Genomic DNA, 16,378 nt, shown 5'->3' with positions numbered 1-16,378 from the left:
TGTTGAATTGATTACAACATTGAAATTAATAAGAGAAATTTTATAGTCAAGTGGGACAAGTAGAGTCGTTGGCTACTTTGTCATTTTTGTTTCCTTTTCTAAGGGGGAAAAAGAGAAGGAGTGTCAAAATTTTTTCTAAATTAGAACTAAACGCTAGAAGGGTTTCAAGGAAGGAAAGAGAATGGGAGTCCTTTAATTCATGAATAATACTTGTCTGGATAGCGAATAAGTATTTTATATTATATGTGTATTTTTGATATATATCTTGTCTTTTGTAAAGTGTAAAGTGTCTCAAAGCTATGGCAACAAAAAAGGTTGTTGTGTCACAGGGCGAATGTGAAGTCACGTGCACTCAATGCACATTAGATGAAAAAGAGAAAAGATCTCGCGCCCCGCGGAGATTAATAAGATGCACCGGTTGTGGACTAAAATGGATCCATTTTGCTTGCTCCAATTTGGATGATACTGCTGAAAATGCAGAAAAGGTTCAAACCGGCGAAATAATAAAATACTGTGAGGATTGTGAAAAGGACCGAGGCCAAATATCTCCAGCGGAGATATCTGACCTCGACGATGAGGAAAAGAATGGAAATCACAGTGATTCTCGGGATCAGACGGCAAACCCGAAGGAAGGAATGTCATCTGGAGGGTCTGACACGTCTGCATTAATTCGCCAGATGATGGAAATGATGCATGAAAAATTTTCTAATATGAACGAAAAATTCACTAACATGGAAGTTAAAATAGATCAGAATAGTGCAGATCTGAGGCGTGAGATAAATCAGAAAATAGATCAGAATAGTGCAGATCTGAGGCGTGAGATAAATGAAAAGTTAGACCAGAATAGTGAAAACTTAAGGCGTGAGATAAATGAAAAGTTTGATACCTCGAAACGAGAGACCGACGCTCGATTCGAGGTACTAAACAATAAATTTGACCAGGTCTGTTTAGACTTTGCTTCTTCGATTAGCAAATTGAAAGAGCAATCGTTTACTGAACTAGAGCAGGTTAGATACCAGGCCCAACAGTCTACCGAGCAGCTCAGAGACGAAACAAATAAAAAATTAAATGAAATAGATGTAAGGTTTGAGAGTGCAAACAAAAGATTTGGTGACATCGAACAAAAGGTTGAACAGCAGCAGGCTGAAATAAGTAAATTAAATGTTGTAATATCTAACCTATCAATAGAAACCAAACTAGAGTCGGTTGATCAAAGGATTGGTCAAATTCAAACCGAAGTAGACAGTCTTAAGGGGAATATTACTAAATTGGAAATCGTCAAGTCTGATATCTCCTATCCTTTTCCTGATGGCGATTCTCCAGGGAAAATTTTCCCAGAAACAAGTAACGTCCAACCGGGAAAGAGTCAAGTGTTGCCTGATGCACGGGACACAGCAATGTATTGCCCCCCGCATCAGCCAACCTCGAAATCATGGTTGAGTAATTTCGATGTACCGATGCAGTCGAGTGTTGTGACTACAACAGTCACTAGCGTAAATGCTCACTCTACCTTTGGAATGGTACAATCTTACAGCGTGCTGCCAGGAGGGGAAAGGAGATGTGCCGGACCGTCGGTTACTGCCGTGGTGGGTCCTAAGTTCGAACCTCACATGGTCAACACTAATTATAAAACCTCTCTTGGTCATATGGGAGCGTTCAGTTCAGTGACCACTCCGTCGGTGGCAAATCCGGTGACAACCCCAACCGCTCAGGATAACGCGTTGATTCCAATAGATTCTTTTCCTGCCCCGTATAGTATGAGCTCTAAAGTTTCCCTCCGGGATATTGAACGTTTTCCCACTTTCGATGGGAACATTGCTAACGGGTTACCTCGAATTTTCCTGCGGAGACTGCAGCAATATCTAGACATGTACAAACTTACTGATGGGGAACGCCTACAGATAGTTGAAAAATGTTTGATCGCCGCTTCGGGCGCATGGTTTGCCTCTGTTAAATACCAAATCCGGACGTTCAGTGATTTTTTGATTCTTTTCAAAGAAGAGTATTGTAATGAGCACATCGAGCGGCTCCAAAAGAGAAACTTACAATCACTCCGGTATGATCGCTCCAAGTATGGGTCCCTCTTGGACTATGCTTGGAAGATCATTGAACTATATTATCAGATAGCTGAACATCCCTCTCAGGCCGAACTGGTAGATATTATAGTTAACGCTCTTCCACCCGATGAGTCCCGGGCCATAGCGTCCCACTTGTGCCAAACGGTGCGAGAAGTCACCTCACGTTTAGCTGCCTTGTGCGGCAAGGAAGTTGGTGGTCCACCAAAACGATACTTCGCCCGACAGGCAAAGATTCTAAAACCGACGAAGACGAAGGTAACGGCAAGTTGCCAGACAGATTTCCTGAGTTATACCCAAGCTGGATCTCGTTATCCTAGTGGGTATGGCTCAGAAAACAACAATAATGGCCGGCGACTATTTAGGAATCGGCCCATGTTCAACAATCGCCGGAGTTATCGTCCCTATGACCGTACCAACATGGCATCGAACCCGGACAGGGGCGATAACACCAGGAGGAATTTTAACAGGACGTACGGAAGAAGGGAGAACGGTAATAGTCAGAATAATAACAATAATAGTAACAATAATGTAAATCGACCCCAGAATTCGGTCCCTTCGCAAGTGCGTGGTAACGGTGAGCCCAGAACAATATTAAATGGCAGTGATAGACGGGAAACTGCGGCCTAATGTCATCTGATATGCTAGTCGACGGCTGAAGCCTCACGAGTTGTCTCTGTTGATGTCACAGTTAGGACTTCTATCCGTTCTATTGCTATATGAACACTACTGAAAAAAAAAAAGTATCGGAACTCACAATTTTCGAAATTTAAAGATTTTCAATTGTACAGAAGATAAACGTAGTGAATTACTCGCGCAATACCCCAAGTAGATATAATATACTGTCCTAGTGAGACTGGTAACGTTTGAATGGGATGAATGAGTGTGTTAATTTAACAAGCATCAGTAGTTAGTATTCCCAATTAGCAAAATTTTGTTATTCTAACAAAATTTTGTTAATGGGCCGGGGAAAACTGTAATGTACCATTACAGTTGAAAGTAATGGCAATTTTTTTTACGCACCCTGTACCTAGTAATTTTTTTTTAAATTCAATTTCGGTTTAGTTACACAATTTATTTACTCTCTTTACTTTGAATTAAATATAATGAATCCAAAGGTTTCATTAGTAACCATATTCCCACTGAATAATATATTTTATTTATATTTTGATTAAGTGTAAATCCCATTTTCGGATATACAAGTCGAATAGTTACAAGGTTTACCATTCTGACGTCATACCGAAACATAGTTCCGTCATTGGATATAAATTTTCTTAATTTCAGACCAATGTAGATTTTGGCCAGGTACCTAATCTTTCCCTCACCCCCTCTCACTAGTCCATAGTCACTTTCAGATCCGGTTATATCTGGATTTGCCAAATTTCTATTTGCTTTGTAATTTCCGCGGCTAAAGTTTTCGTTCTGATTGGAGGAATTCTCCTACCTCTGGCTTTTTCGGCGCAATGTTATCAGAATAATCGAAGACACCTTACGAGGCGCAGCTTATAATTTCGCCTACATATCTGCGGTAAAAGGACTAGGATTTTAATAGAATTCAGGTAAAAATCTGATTTAATTTCATAGTTGAACATTGAAGGCTGTGTAGGAGCCCCAAAAAAGGAAAAAAATCTACATTTTTCGTAAAGAAACAATAAGTTAGTGAAACATCCAGTTCTGTTTACTAGGAAGCCATGTTTGCTGCCCAGCTAGAATAGACAGTGAAATAGTGACTTTATTTCTTTTTCTTCCAAATTCAGTTAGGGATTAGGGGAAATACGACCTGTTTTCGTATATTCTATAGTGTATATTTTAAATGTGATTTTTTTTAATTAAGTGTCTGTATGTAGTAGGTTTTGCAATGTTAACTCTCAGAATGGCAGCTTAAGCTAGCGTAAAAGGGCTCCTATCCCCTTTTCCAAATTGAACCAATTCTAGCGGGGGGATGGGTTAGTTATTATTTGTTTTAGGGCCTTTTCCCCTTTCAGGGGAAGGGTCCCTTAATAAACCTCGTTAAGGTGCCCCCTGGGCATCAATCTTTGGCAATAATTATGTAAACAATTGGTCAGGTCAATTGGACCTAGGGTTACCTTTCTCATTTTGCCCCCCTAAATTAAATAGAGCCAACTGTATATACCAACAAGGGAGTATTTTTCCTCAACATGCATGTAATTAAATGGTGCATGTTTGGTTTAGTTAGTTGTCTTTATGTATAGTACTAACAGTGGTGTATGTAGTTAGTAGTTTTGTGTGAGTGTGTGAATTTTCGGTTAGGACAGTGTATAAATATGCGTTAATTTAGTACCATTTGTCTAACTCGAAGTATACTAAACCAGAGTAAATATTAAATTTCTGATTAATGAGTACAAGTATATATTTCAGTACACTGTAAATTATGCCTCCACCACAGCGCCATAGTGTCTGTTTTCGGTAGTCAATTGTTTGTTGACATTACGACATCGCATGACTTAGTGATCTAGATTGTTTGATTTTGGACATTTATTCTCAAATTACATCCCGTGGACATGGTTTTCGGTTCAGATGAGTATACATTCATATAAGATAGCATGAGATCTTACTATTTGGAAAATTACAGCTTGCTATGTCGTTTAGAACCCGAAATATCCATTAAAATAAAGAATGCCTATTTTCTTAATAGAAGTAAAGCCCATATGCTGTTACTGTTTGTTTCAAAATGTAGTATTAAATTCTCTTTTCCCGTGGCTGTAGAAAATTCCATTGTTGCTTTAGTTTTATCAGCATATCAGAAATAAAATCATCGTTGACAATTTAACTTTCAGTAAATACACGTATGATTTTTTTTTTTTAAAACTGCGAAGTAAATACAATTTGGGTGCTTCGAAAAAAAGAGTACGTGGTTCGATGAATGTTATCGTGTAGTAGTTTGAGCGTGATAGATTGTGATAATTATATATATTTATTACTGTGTAATGTAAATATGTGTATGGCCTGCGTGTAAAATGTATGAAATAGGGTGTCTGTAAAATATTACTTCGCGCGAAAATTAGTAGATAATGAATGAATGTAATGATATATTAATAATATGATATAAAATATGAATGAGATGATGACCCCTATATTTAAATGGATAGGCCTAGTGTATGTTATGTAGTGAAAATATGAATACGTTTACTAAAAAAAAAAAAAAAAAAATCTCTCGCGTTTTGACTTCTACACCAGTACATTCATCCAACCGAGTTTGCTACTTGGATAGTAAATTGTAGTTGGGAATTGTGTGTTACTTCGTATTTAAGTACCTCACAATAACAGCCCCGGATCTTAAGCCTTTCAATAGATAGGGTAGCATCATGTGGGAATTACTTCTAAAGGTTGACAGAAATGATAATTAAGAAAAACCAACTGCTATTTCCTGTGATCATCGAAAAGTACAGGTTTCGGTCATTTGTACCTTTAACATTCATAGCCTCTCCGGAATTTTTTTTTTCCGTTGCTTACCTTATTTATTTATTGTGCAGTGTTCATATAACTCAGTTCGGACTATCCGATTAAATCAACCGCTACTAAATTAATATTCATGTCATTAGCGTACCCGGATGTCGACCCCTAGTCCCTTTAAGTATTTTCATTTCTTTTCTTAGTTTAATTAGACGAGGGAAATTAACGACATCCCAGACTGTGGCGTGTCTGCGCAGGGTAGCTATTGGTGAGGTTTGGCATAGAAATCACCGATCCAAAATTCAGTTTATTTAATTTTTTTTTATTTTGGCAAACTCTAATTAGGGATATCTTAGCTATTACTCTAATTTCATTACTATTCTGGAATCTTCTATTTTCCAAGAGGTCGGATGATTTTTTTTTCTCTTTTGAAATTCTAAATTAACGCCGTCTCTAACCTTCCGGAGGATTTTCGGGACCCTGCTGGTTTGGGCCGGATACGGGGATCGGATTTCAATCTTACAACCAAACTCTTGTGGGATTGGGATCTGATGGACACAGAACTTGCATCCTTGGCAGCAGGGCGCTCCTTGAGTCTACGTATTTGAGTAGACCACCCTTTTGGCATTTTAAGAATATTTTGGCTATGGATTTTGTTGAGAGCGAAATTCGACTTTTATCTTTGTAGCGTTAGTTATTTCCCACTTAAGTCTTTGGCGCCCCTATTCTTCGTCTTCCTTCTTCTCTATCTCTCTCTCTGTCTTCATTACTTCGAGATTTTTTTTTCAAATTTTTCAACCTCCCCCCCCCGGTTTCTGAAATTCATGAAAACATACAATATTTATATCACTTATTTCGATCGTATGTACTAACTGAGACATCGAGGGATGCAATTCGTGGAGGTATTGCAGCACAACTCAGGACCATTTTCGCGATATTCAATCCACCACGGGAGAAACTGACGAGAAGGTACACTATGCTTTCAGATTCCTAGAAACATTTGTTATTCATTGATCGTACAAATTATACCCATTGACGACTGATTTCTGGTTTTATTTCTATTGATTGGTCATATAGTGTGTATGTATTAATAGTTTGGGCCCACTTGTTTCGAATAACATTGATTTTTTTTCTGTATATACATCTATATATATGTACTTACATAGTTTAAAAAGTTACGTGCCTGCTCTATTTGTTGTATTTCCACCTCTTATGTCAACTTGCTAAATAACACCAACTATTTTTTTATATACGCGGATCTTTAGTAAATTGTGAATGATTATTGATTATCGGGTTTACATATAAAGTACAATGTTGCAACCTTATGAGGGAAAAAAAGTGAAGTTTTGATAATCAGGGTTTTTGTTTTTGAGCCAATAAAATATGAATACTTGTCGAATATAAAAATGTTATGTAGAATTTAAATGTCGACGAAATATTAAGATGGATATTAAAGTGAAATTTATTATATTGAGTAATATGAATATATATATATATATATATATATATATATATGCGAGTATGTATGTGAAGGGCTCGGTATTTACCCTGGTTTTGTTAGGTTGCCATAGATTTTTGACACCCGACATTTACCAACTATTTGTGATATATAGTATTACCGCGTAAATTGTAATAAATGACATTTTGTTGAGTTGTTATTGATGTTTGTAACTATTAAAGTTGAATATCATGTTAAATACTGCATGTAAATAAAACAAGTAGCAGGTCGTAAGAAAAGTAAAAATAACCCTAATCCTTATCCACATTTATTTTGCGAGATCATAGTGAAATCAGTAAGCTACGAAACAGTGTGCCCCACCAACGAATCCTTCTATCAGTAAACCATGAAACAAATCCTTCCCCTACGATCGGAAACCTAACTATTCAGTGACTAGAATCTTTTGACTACAAGATCTATACTAAAAAAAAAAAAATATTACTGATCTTAAATTCAATGAAGTGAAATCTGGTCAATAATTTAGTAGTGTGAATACAGGAATATGGAAATATGTTCCCAATGTTTGGGACTGGACTCGATATTTTAAATCTCGATAAACTTTGAAATTTTATATCAAGTGCGTCAAATGACGAAATGAGAAATATAAATATATATGTGATATGAAGCAACTATTTGTCTATAGTTAAAACAAAAACGACTAAATACTCTCATGGACACAAATCACAGTGCGTAAAGAGAGTTGAAAAAGGAGCTATTATCGACGTGAGAACAAAGACTCATAAAATTGTCGAAATGTCTCCTCTTGGGACAGAGACTCAATAAAATGTTACTAAAGTGTTTTTTTTAAAGAATGATTAACCAATTATATTTTTTTTTGCTTTCTTTTTCCCGCAATGATATGTATTCATTGCACTGAATCTTAAATATATTGACCTTTGAATTTTTTTTTCTTTATTTTTGTCTTTCGTCTTTTGTCGAATTTTTTTTCATGTAATCCAACTTTTAATATATCTAGAAAGAGAAATGTGTTATTTGATCTTGTTGAAAGTAGCGGATTTCTGTGCATGCTTATGAAACATTCTTTTCATGTATTAAATTTTTCCTGTTATGTCAAACTAAGTTTTCTTTTATTGAAATGTAATAAATGTCTATAGAAATGTAGTTAGGTTAGTTTAATTCAACTAAATACAACCCGAAGTATACATTGTCCTGTATGAATGTGTGTGTGAGTGAAATGTAGGTTTAGTATTAAGTGCACCAATTATTTTGACATATATGTGTGACTTATTATAATTAATGGTAGTTGGCAATTAAAGTCATTGAATGTCAATACTAACTTAATTTAAGTTGGCTCTATGAAGGAAGTAAAAAGGACCGAAGTAGCCTGAACAAATGATCATCATGGGAGAACTGTGAAAGTCAAAATCTTCGACAAATATGTGATACTCTGATTTTTTTTTCTTTCTCTGTGGTCGTTTCTAACATGCCATCAACTTCGTCGTTCATTTTTCAAATATTGGATATTAGTCTAGAACTTCTGGAAATATTGAATAAACGGTAAAATTAAACTTTCTCATCTATCTCAGAGCTAGATTGGGATAATTCGGTAGTTGGGGTTAAATGGATCTAGGTCGGGGATGTATGGGTTAACATGTGTCTACCTTTGATTACCTTAATACCAAATATTCACCCAATAGCTATTGGAAATGAACCCAATTCGATAATTATTCACTTTCTCTTTACCATATTTTCTCAAAATATCCAGTAACAGTTTCCTCTTTATCACCTTCTTTCTTTACCTCTTTCCTCTTCTATCTTCCTCTTCCTTTCTTCATCTTCTTCTTCTATTTTTAATAAAACTGAAAAGGGAGTCGTGACTGGGAATTCTATATGTAATAAACACGGTCATGTATTTATTTATTTTATTTTATTTTCTTTAGAAGTCCGATAAAAAGTTTTCTCGTTTCGATCGAACCTAGTATGTTCGAAATTAAGAAATGGATATTATAGTCCAATATAATTAGACATAAGTTGATAGCTTCATGAATATCCCCACCAGGGGTGAAGGGTTCCCACTCACGACTTATTCCGTGCATCACATTTGTTGCAGATTCTTTCTTCCCTCAATCAGTTTTAGATTGACGAGCCGTGACGGGATTCGTTGTTATGGAAACGGTGGTTTCTATGGCAACGGCCTTCTTCCTTTTTTCAGTTTTATGGGGCATCATTTTTTTTAAATGTCAATTACTGGTTACAAAAATAGCGTTACAAGAACAACTCGCATAGTACATTCTACTCGTTTTTTTATGGCAGTAATGACTACAATTTAATAGACGGAATTGTAAACTATGCTTACCATTACCAAACAACAGGATTACTACAATTCTCTTCCATCTACAACACATTTTGCCAAAAGTGCTTTTAATAGTGTCCATGGCTGGGGTGTTTCCCTTTTAACAGAAACATGCTAGTTTTCTTTTCTGTGATTCTTACGCACTTGAAGTTATCTTCCCGTGTAGTGCCTCCACACTCATACACGCAAGAAGAAAATAAGAAATGTCAAATTTATTTAGAGAGGGTTGAGAAGAAATATTTATTAGAATTTCAGTAGCGGCTTCATACACACTTTCCATATGGATAATGATGTTTCGTTGTTTCCGGGTCTGTTCGAGTCACTGAATCTGACCGAGTAACTTGAGCTCAGGGTTCACTTCGGACAGGGCCGGCGCTAGCAGTTTTGCCGCCCTGGGCGGTACTTTCAAATGTCCCCCCCTTTAATCCACAAACCTTATTTTGACAGAAGACGTTCAGGTATTAAGAAAAAGTAAGATACCATATTTAAAAATATGTATAAAAAGGAAAAGTAAGCAAAAAATTGAACTACCTCTCTCGAATGCTTATGTAATATTTAAACAACTCCATACATGACACATTATTGAATATGCTCGATTTCGCTGTACGTGATATACAGCAGGGTATACATTTTTTTAAAAATATATGCTTTAGTCCGACTAAGAATTTTTATTTTTAAGCTTATTTTATATCAAAAGGTGTTTCCAATAGAGTATGGAGCAAAAAGATAATATAGTGAATCAAATATTACGGCAAAAGTAAATAATTAGCTTAAGACTTATAATGTATTAAAACCAGGGGCGTCATTTAGGGAGGGCAGGAGGGGGCAATTGCCCCCCGAAGAGTTTGAGGAATACATATACTGTAATCGATTGTCTACTAATATACTAGTACAAGACGAGAAAGTCTTATGTCGGTGGCGCTCTTGCCCCCCTCAAGCGAAGTCTGAAATGACGCCCCTGATTAAAACACAATAGAAATACACAAATTTAACATACTTTAATTGAAAAAACTTTTCTTGCTTTGATATGAGAAAATTCCTTTATCACATTCGCGTAGTCCAATGTTTCAGCCAATTAATATTCCATTGATATCATCACTAGGCCACTTAAACGTGTTTGAGATATGAAAAAACGTAGATAGTTTTTAATAAGCTTAGAGTAAGTTTCGAAAAATTTCTTTCTCTACTTGCCGCGGTTACTGGTAAGGTAAACAAAATCATAAATGCAACACTGACATAGGGAGCAAAGTAATATTCCTTAATTAATGTTAGTCTCTTTTGGTGAACTTTTAGGCTTAATTGAGCTGAGCGAAGCGAAGCTCTTATACTCGGGTTAGCCGTTTGGTTGTCCGCGAACTCCTCCTAGACCGTTTGGCCGATCTCAACCAAACTTAGCACGCTGATAGAGTATGTCGTGCTGAGTGACAACATAGGTCGAAATCAAAAATCCGATGTACCATCGAGGAATAATCACCGAAAAACGCTTCCTGATTACGTAGTTTAAGCTCGCTCAGCTCATTTCATTGCAATCGGGTATATCCATTGCATTCCTAGTTATAGCGGTTAATAGTTTCAGTTCGTCTTTCAAATCACTAGGGTTAATATCTTTCGATTCTTCGCGTATTAAAATGCAGGCACTTTTCAGACAAAAGTTCAGGTGGCATATCGTTCAGATTACTTATATCGTAAAGAAAATCGAAATACTCGCTGTGATGTTTAAGTTGCTCAAACCTTTCTCTTAAATTTAACACAATCACGTCTAGAAGTTTGTAATAAAAATCGATCGTGTATCTTGTTTGTGGTTCTTAAATAGCTTCATCTTCTGCTCTCTATTGAAACTGTCTCTTCTTTCGACTTCGAGCTTGCACTTCATTACCTATCCATGGATCATCCATATCTAATGCTGATGCCAACTCCATTGCATCAACTAAGTAAGATTGAAACTGCATCATTTCTGCTCCTCTGAAAGTTCTCAGATTTGTTTTAGAGAAATCCTACTGCATCAAACACATAAGAATCAATACTTTGGATACTTTTGTTTACTATGTTCATGTGGAGTGAAAAGTCATACCACATAACGAGTGAGTAAAGAAAGTAAAGCCACGTAGCTGGTTTGCTATACACAGAGCATCATGGACGATCATTCTATCTATTATATTGTCGTTACTTATTCGAAGTAAGATATCATAAACCTCTATTTGATATCTAAGTGGAGTCAGAGCATCAATTCGACTCTCCCATCTTGTAGTGCTGAATAGTTTTAAAGTGAGGCTGCTAATATGTTCCTTTAGTATGGCCCAACGTTCAACTGACGCAGAAAAGAAGTCATAAACTTTTTTTAACTATACAAAAAAAAAAAAAATGAAACGGTGGACTGAGATGTTGTGGCTGCATCGTTAACGACAAAGTTTAGTGAAGGAACATAGAAGGATTGGGAATTTATTTTTACTTTTCATATTGGAACTATTGTCATATCTTTGGCCCTTCATACCTTCGATAGAAGTTCATTTCTTTTAGCTCTTTAATTATTACTTCTGTCAGTTCTAGCTAGACCAGTGATGTCTTTTACTGATACGAAACCAAGAAAGTGTTTGCAATTTTTTATAAGCCATTCTCCATTACTGTATGTAATTTGTACAAAACGAACGATCCTTTGCTCTGTACCAGAAATATCTGGTGTACAGTCTAGCACTAAAGTATAATATGTTGCAGCTCTCAACAAAAACAGTATTTTACTTTCAATTTACTCACTAAGAATAGGAATACAATTTTTTTGGACACCTTTTCCTTAGTAATGGTGGTATTTATTTTGCCCTCCCATGGTTCTTTTAATGTGTTCGGCCATGATTTTTATTGCTTAAATATAAAAACTATATATATATATGAACAACATGTAAATTGGTTAAAAACTCGCAGCTAGAACCTAAATGTCTCTAGGTGCTGTAGGCTAGAATGGCCTGTCTCAAGTGGGAGTGTACCTTTTGCGTACTTGGAGTGGAGCGTTAGAGTTGAGTTGAGTTGATTTTAGTTTAGCGTTCCTTTCAGCAGCGAGGCTATATGAGACGTGGACCTACTGATTAACGTGGAATCCGAACATGAGCTCCCGCCGGGAATCGAACCCGGGTCTCCCACGCCAAAGGCGCGTATGCTAACCGTTTACTAAATATTGCTGAATAGAAAAAATATAAAAGACACTTGACAATCTCATCCGCCCTAACTGAAAATCTTATCTACGCTGCTGCAAGGGAAATCTTCAACGAGATACCTGTGGGTAGTAGTTTGAATTTAAAATGAGACGGAATGCTCTGAATTTCCTGAGTGAGTAATTTCCTGAATGTGAGTGAAGTAAGTTTAATTACATTCTCAGGGAACACAATTTTATTTTTCCATGTGGGCCTATTACGAAACATTATATTTTAATAGTATTCTTTTCTTTTTCAAATTTTGCCGCCCACTAGACGTGCCGCCCTGGGCGGTGGCACGGCTCGACCCCCCCCTCGCGCCGGCCCTGACTTCGGATCACGAGTTTAACTGCTTCTGGGTCACAGGTCAGAAAGTTTGTGGTCCTTTCCAACCTTAAATGACTACGTTGGGCTGCTTTATAGTCCTTTTAGTTTTGATTCCTTAATATTACATAACGTTAATTACGACTACATTCAACGTTCAAATAGAGTCAGAAGCTGTTCAGTAAATGGTAAGGAAGATCATACAGTCAACGACAAGAGAGAGTGAATTATTATTATTATTATTATTATTATTATTATTATTATTATTATTATTATTATTATTATTATTATTATTATTATTATTATTATTATTATTATCTTACGTTATACAGTATGCAGTAAATGAACATGCAACATTGTAAGATAAGGAAAACTTCATTTACGTTTACTACGAACATTTTTGTGATTTAAAGAAATTATGTACGTCCTTGCTGTGGATAAAGGTTTGTCTTTTTCTTTTTTGCAATTTTTCAGCTACTTTCCTTTCTTTTTCTTTTGGTTTGACCCTGCCGTCTTTCTCACAGGTCATGCCTTTTTTCTCATTTCATCCTTCTTTTATATAATTCACAATTTTTTTTTTAATCCCTATTCTCCAGCAATACACTAGTTCTCAATCTAATTGCTTCCTTTGCAGCGTGTAATATCAATTTCGGAAGATTTGTCCATAAAAAAGAACAATCTGGCCCTATATACCCAAAGGCGTATATACTATCTCGTGTATAATCTTTTCCACTTTTCGAAAGTCTTCAGCGAAATTACGTTCTCATAGTGCAGAGGCATCTTCCTCTAAAAACCCGCCAAATTATATAGATCAATCCAAATTTCTGAAAGAGTAAAAAGCGAATATCATTCTTTATGTATTGGGTTCAACTCATATATCAATCCAGGCCCGTATCCACAGGAGTATAGGGGGGCTAGCTCTCCCCTTAAATTTTGGCTGTACCCCCTAAAACTGTCACGGTAGGCTTGCAAATGAACTTTAATATGGTTGGATCGCCCGCCCGCCTGCAGGTGGGTTGCAACAAATTTGTTATATATTTTCGTTGTGCTCCAAGAACTGCTGACACATACAAGAATTTATAGGAACTCGTATGTATGTGGAAAATATAATGCCATGATGAAGAAACGAATAACATGTCATAAGATTAACTAGAGCAGGGCTTTCCAACTCTTCTCTTGTGGTGACACCTACTTTCTGAAAGATTTTATTAGGTGGTTTCCCAAGTATAATACTTTAAACTCATTTTTCATAGATCCAAAAGAATACGTTTACACGTTTACAATAATATTAAAAAGTTACATCTTTGTGTGGCAATTGAATGAGACTATTTCATTTTTGTTCAGTTTCTGTTGGTCAGAAACACACCAAAAGTGTAAAAATAAATAACATTTTGATAAAGTTTTTATTTCGATCTTTTCAAACATTAGGAAATTCTTACATTTATTTAATCTGTTTATTTCATGCATAGTGGATAAAAATCAACCAGATGATGATTTCGTAGTTTCCACTTAACCTTTGCTTACGTTCAACGTCCGACTAGGCAAATAAGGCAACCTGTCTAGGGCCACAGAACTCACAGACAAACGCACGCAAAAGAAAAAAAATCAACATTTGCAACATTTTTCTTCTACACTAGCTGAATATGCGCTCTTGAGACCTTTGAAGTTACCAGCATGCAATAAGTTTTGCCATTCAGATTTAAGCAAAGCGCCTGTAATATCCATCAACCTGCCATACGTAACTTCTCTTCTGGTTGTCTAACATTGTAGTTCGGCCTGCAACAATGTTAATCTTATGGGCTTGAAACGGCGCCTAAAAATATTGAATAGAACAATAACAACACGGTTTTTGAAAATTTCAGTGAGAACTGGACAATCTACACAAAATTTGTAATCGACCAGTGAAAACGATACGTTTCTAGCACTTGTGGTTTTTGAGATCTCATTGTCGAAAGGACAAGCACATAAACCTAGAATTTTAATATATAGACTAGCTGTACCTGCGCTCTCTACACAGCACATCATTCGTATATGAGCATAAATCTCCTTCTCATTCCTCACAACATCTGTACATGTCCCTATAAGGGAGATTTTTTCGATTATTTTTTCTCAATATCTCGCACCGTTTGCAAGATTTGAGCCTACTTCTGGTTGTAGTTTCTAATTCATGTATGACCAGTGTTTTCTTTCTTTTTGCATGCAGTATGTAATAAGCAAACACATTACATACACAATTAATTATAATGTCAGTTATATATGGTGTTCATGGGGCAAAACACCCCAAAAGTAAAGATTCATCTTAGACTGGAAAAATGGTTATTCTTCTTTTTTCATTATTATTTAGCCACGAAACAAACGCCTGATACATATGCAACCCATGTATATAAGAATATGGTGATGGAATGTATAATGCGTAGGATATGATGCTTTAGTTTTTTTTTTTTAATTTCAACACTTCCAGCGTACCCGTAACAAAGTAATAAAGAAATAATGGCCATGTTTTTTTAAATATTCAATTAGAAGTGGACAATCTACACAATCTACGCAAAATTTGCAATCGATCAGTGAAAACATCATCTTTCTAGAGCCTGTAGTTTCGGAGATTTCATTGTCGAAATGATTGGGCACCAACATATAAACGTCCACAAACATGTAGTTTAAAAAGCTCCAAAGATGGCAGCACAATTCATTTGCATTGATTTTGGAGAAGGCTTATTAAAATACAAAGACTTCGAACAATAATTTTAAACACAAACTTCATGAAAAAGATGTATTTAAATAATTTATTTAAAGTACTTGAAACTGAATTTATTCACGTCTTTGTTAAACGTGAAATCAGAAAGGGTTGAAATAAAAAATTAGATATTGTAGCTCATACATTTTTATTGGTATTGTAGCATTTTAATAGATATATTATTATTTTAACGTTTAACGTTTTGTTTGGTTTAGTACTTCTCATTATTATTCAAAAATATTCCTATTTCTTTTTTCAAAATGACTTCATAGATCACACTCAACACTGGTCAGATAACTTGCATGACGTCATCCACTAACCTTCTGACTGAACGTTCACTATAATTGACGGGTAAGGAACAAGCTCAGTCGGGTGAGTAGTGGCGGGCGAGGTGCCTCCGGCTATAAACTGCCTAGAACTGAAAGATGTCTAAATCCGCCACTGCATAGGTTACGTTTAATCTAGTGCAGAAAATGTAAATTTGGTAATCAATAACCGAAAAAACAGGTTCTATGATTATTTACTAATTTGAAATTGTGTAGTTAACGTGCGATGACAAAGAACATGAAATCCCCTCGTTGCTAAATAGTGGTAAGTTCTTACTTCTTGTACAGGAAATCTGCGTTCGATTCCTGAGTATACATTTAATTAAAACTCCAAAGTGCAGCTCCGTTTCTCATGGAGCTTAACGATTCAATCAGGATGTTAAGAATCAATTTATAACTTGAGACCTGCAGTTTAAAGCAGGTCCTGAATCACTAAAGTCCTTTTGATGCTCTAACATTGGGAATAAAAAGCAGTTCTTATGTACTAAAGATACACACCGTAGCTACTAGA

General features: G+C 35.9%; 1 protein-coding gene across 1 annotated transcript in view; it reads left to right on the top strand.

The window, feature by feature from the left end:
• The window catches only part of LOC145686180 (pancreatic triacylglycerol lipase-like), a 160,375-nt gene that overhangs the window by 81,439 nt on the left and 62,558 nt on the right, over nt 1-16,378 (top strand). The gene's annotated exons all lie outside the window — the stretch shown is intronic.

This window comes from Thermobia domestica, chromosome 5, assembly GCF_964235325.1.
Source record: "Thermobia domestica chromosome 5, izTheDome1.hap1.1, whole genome shotgun sequence".
NCBI lineage: Eukaryota > Metazoa > Arthropoda > Insecta > Zygentoma > Lepismatidae > Thermobia > Thermobia domestica.
Note: the sequence above shows the minus strand (reverse complement) of the source record. Positions and strands in the feature narration are given on the sequence as shown.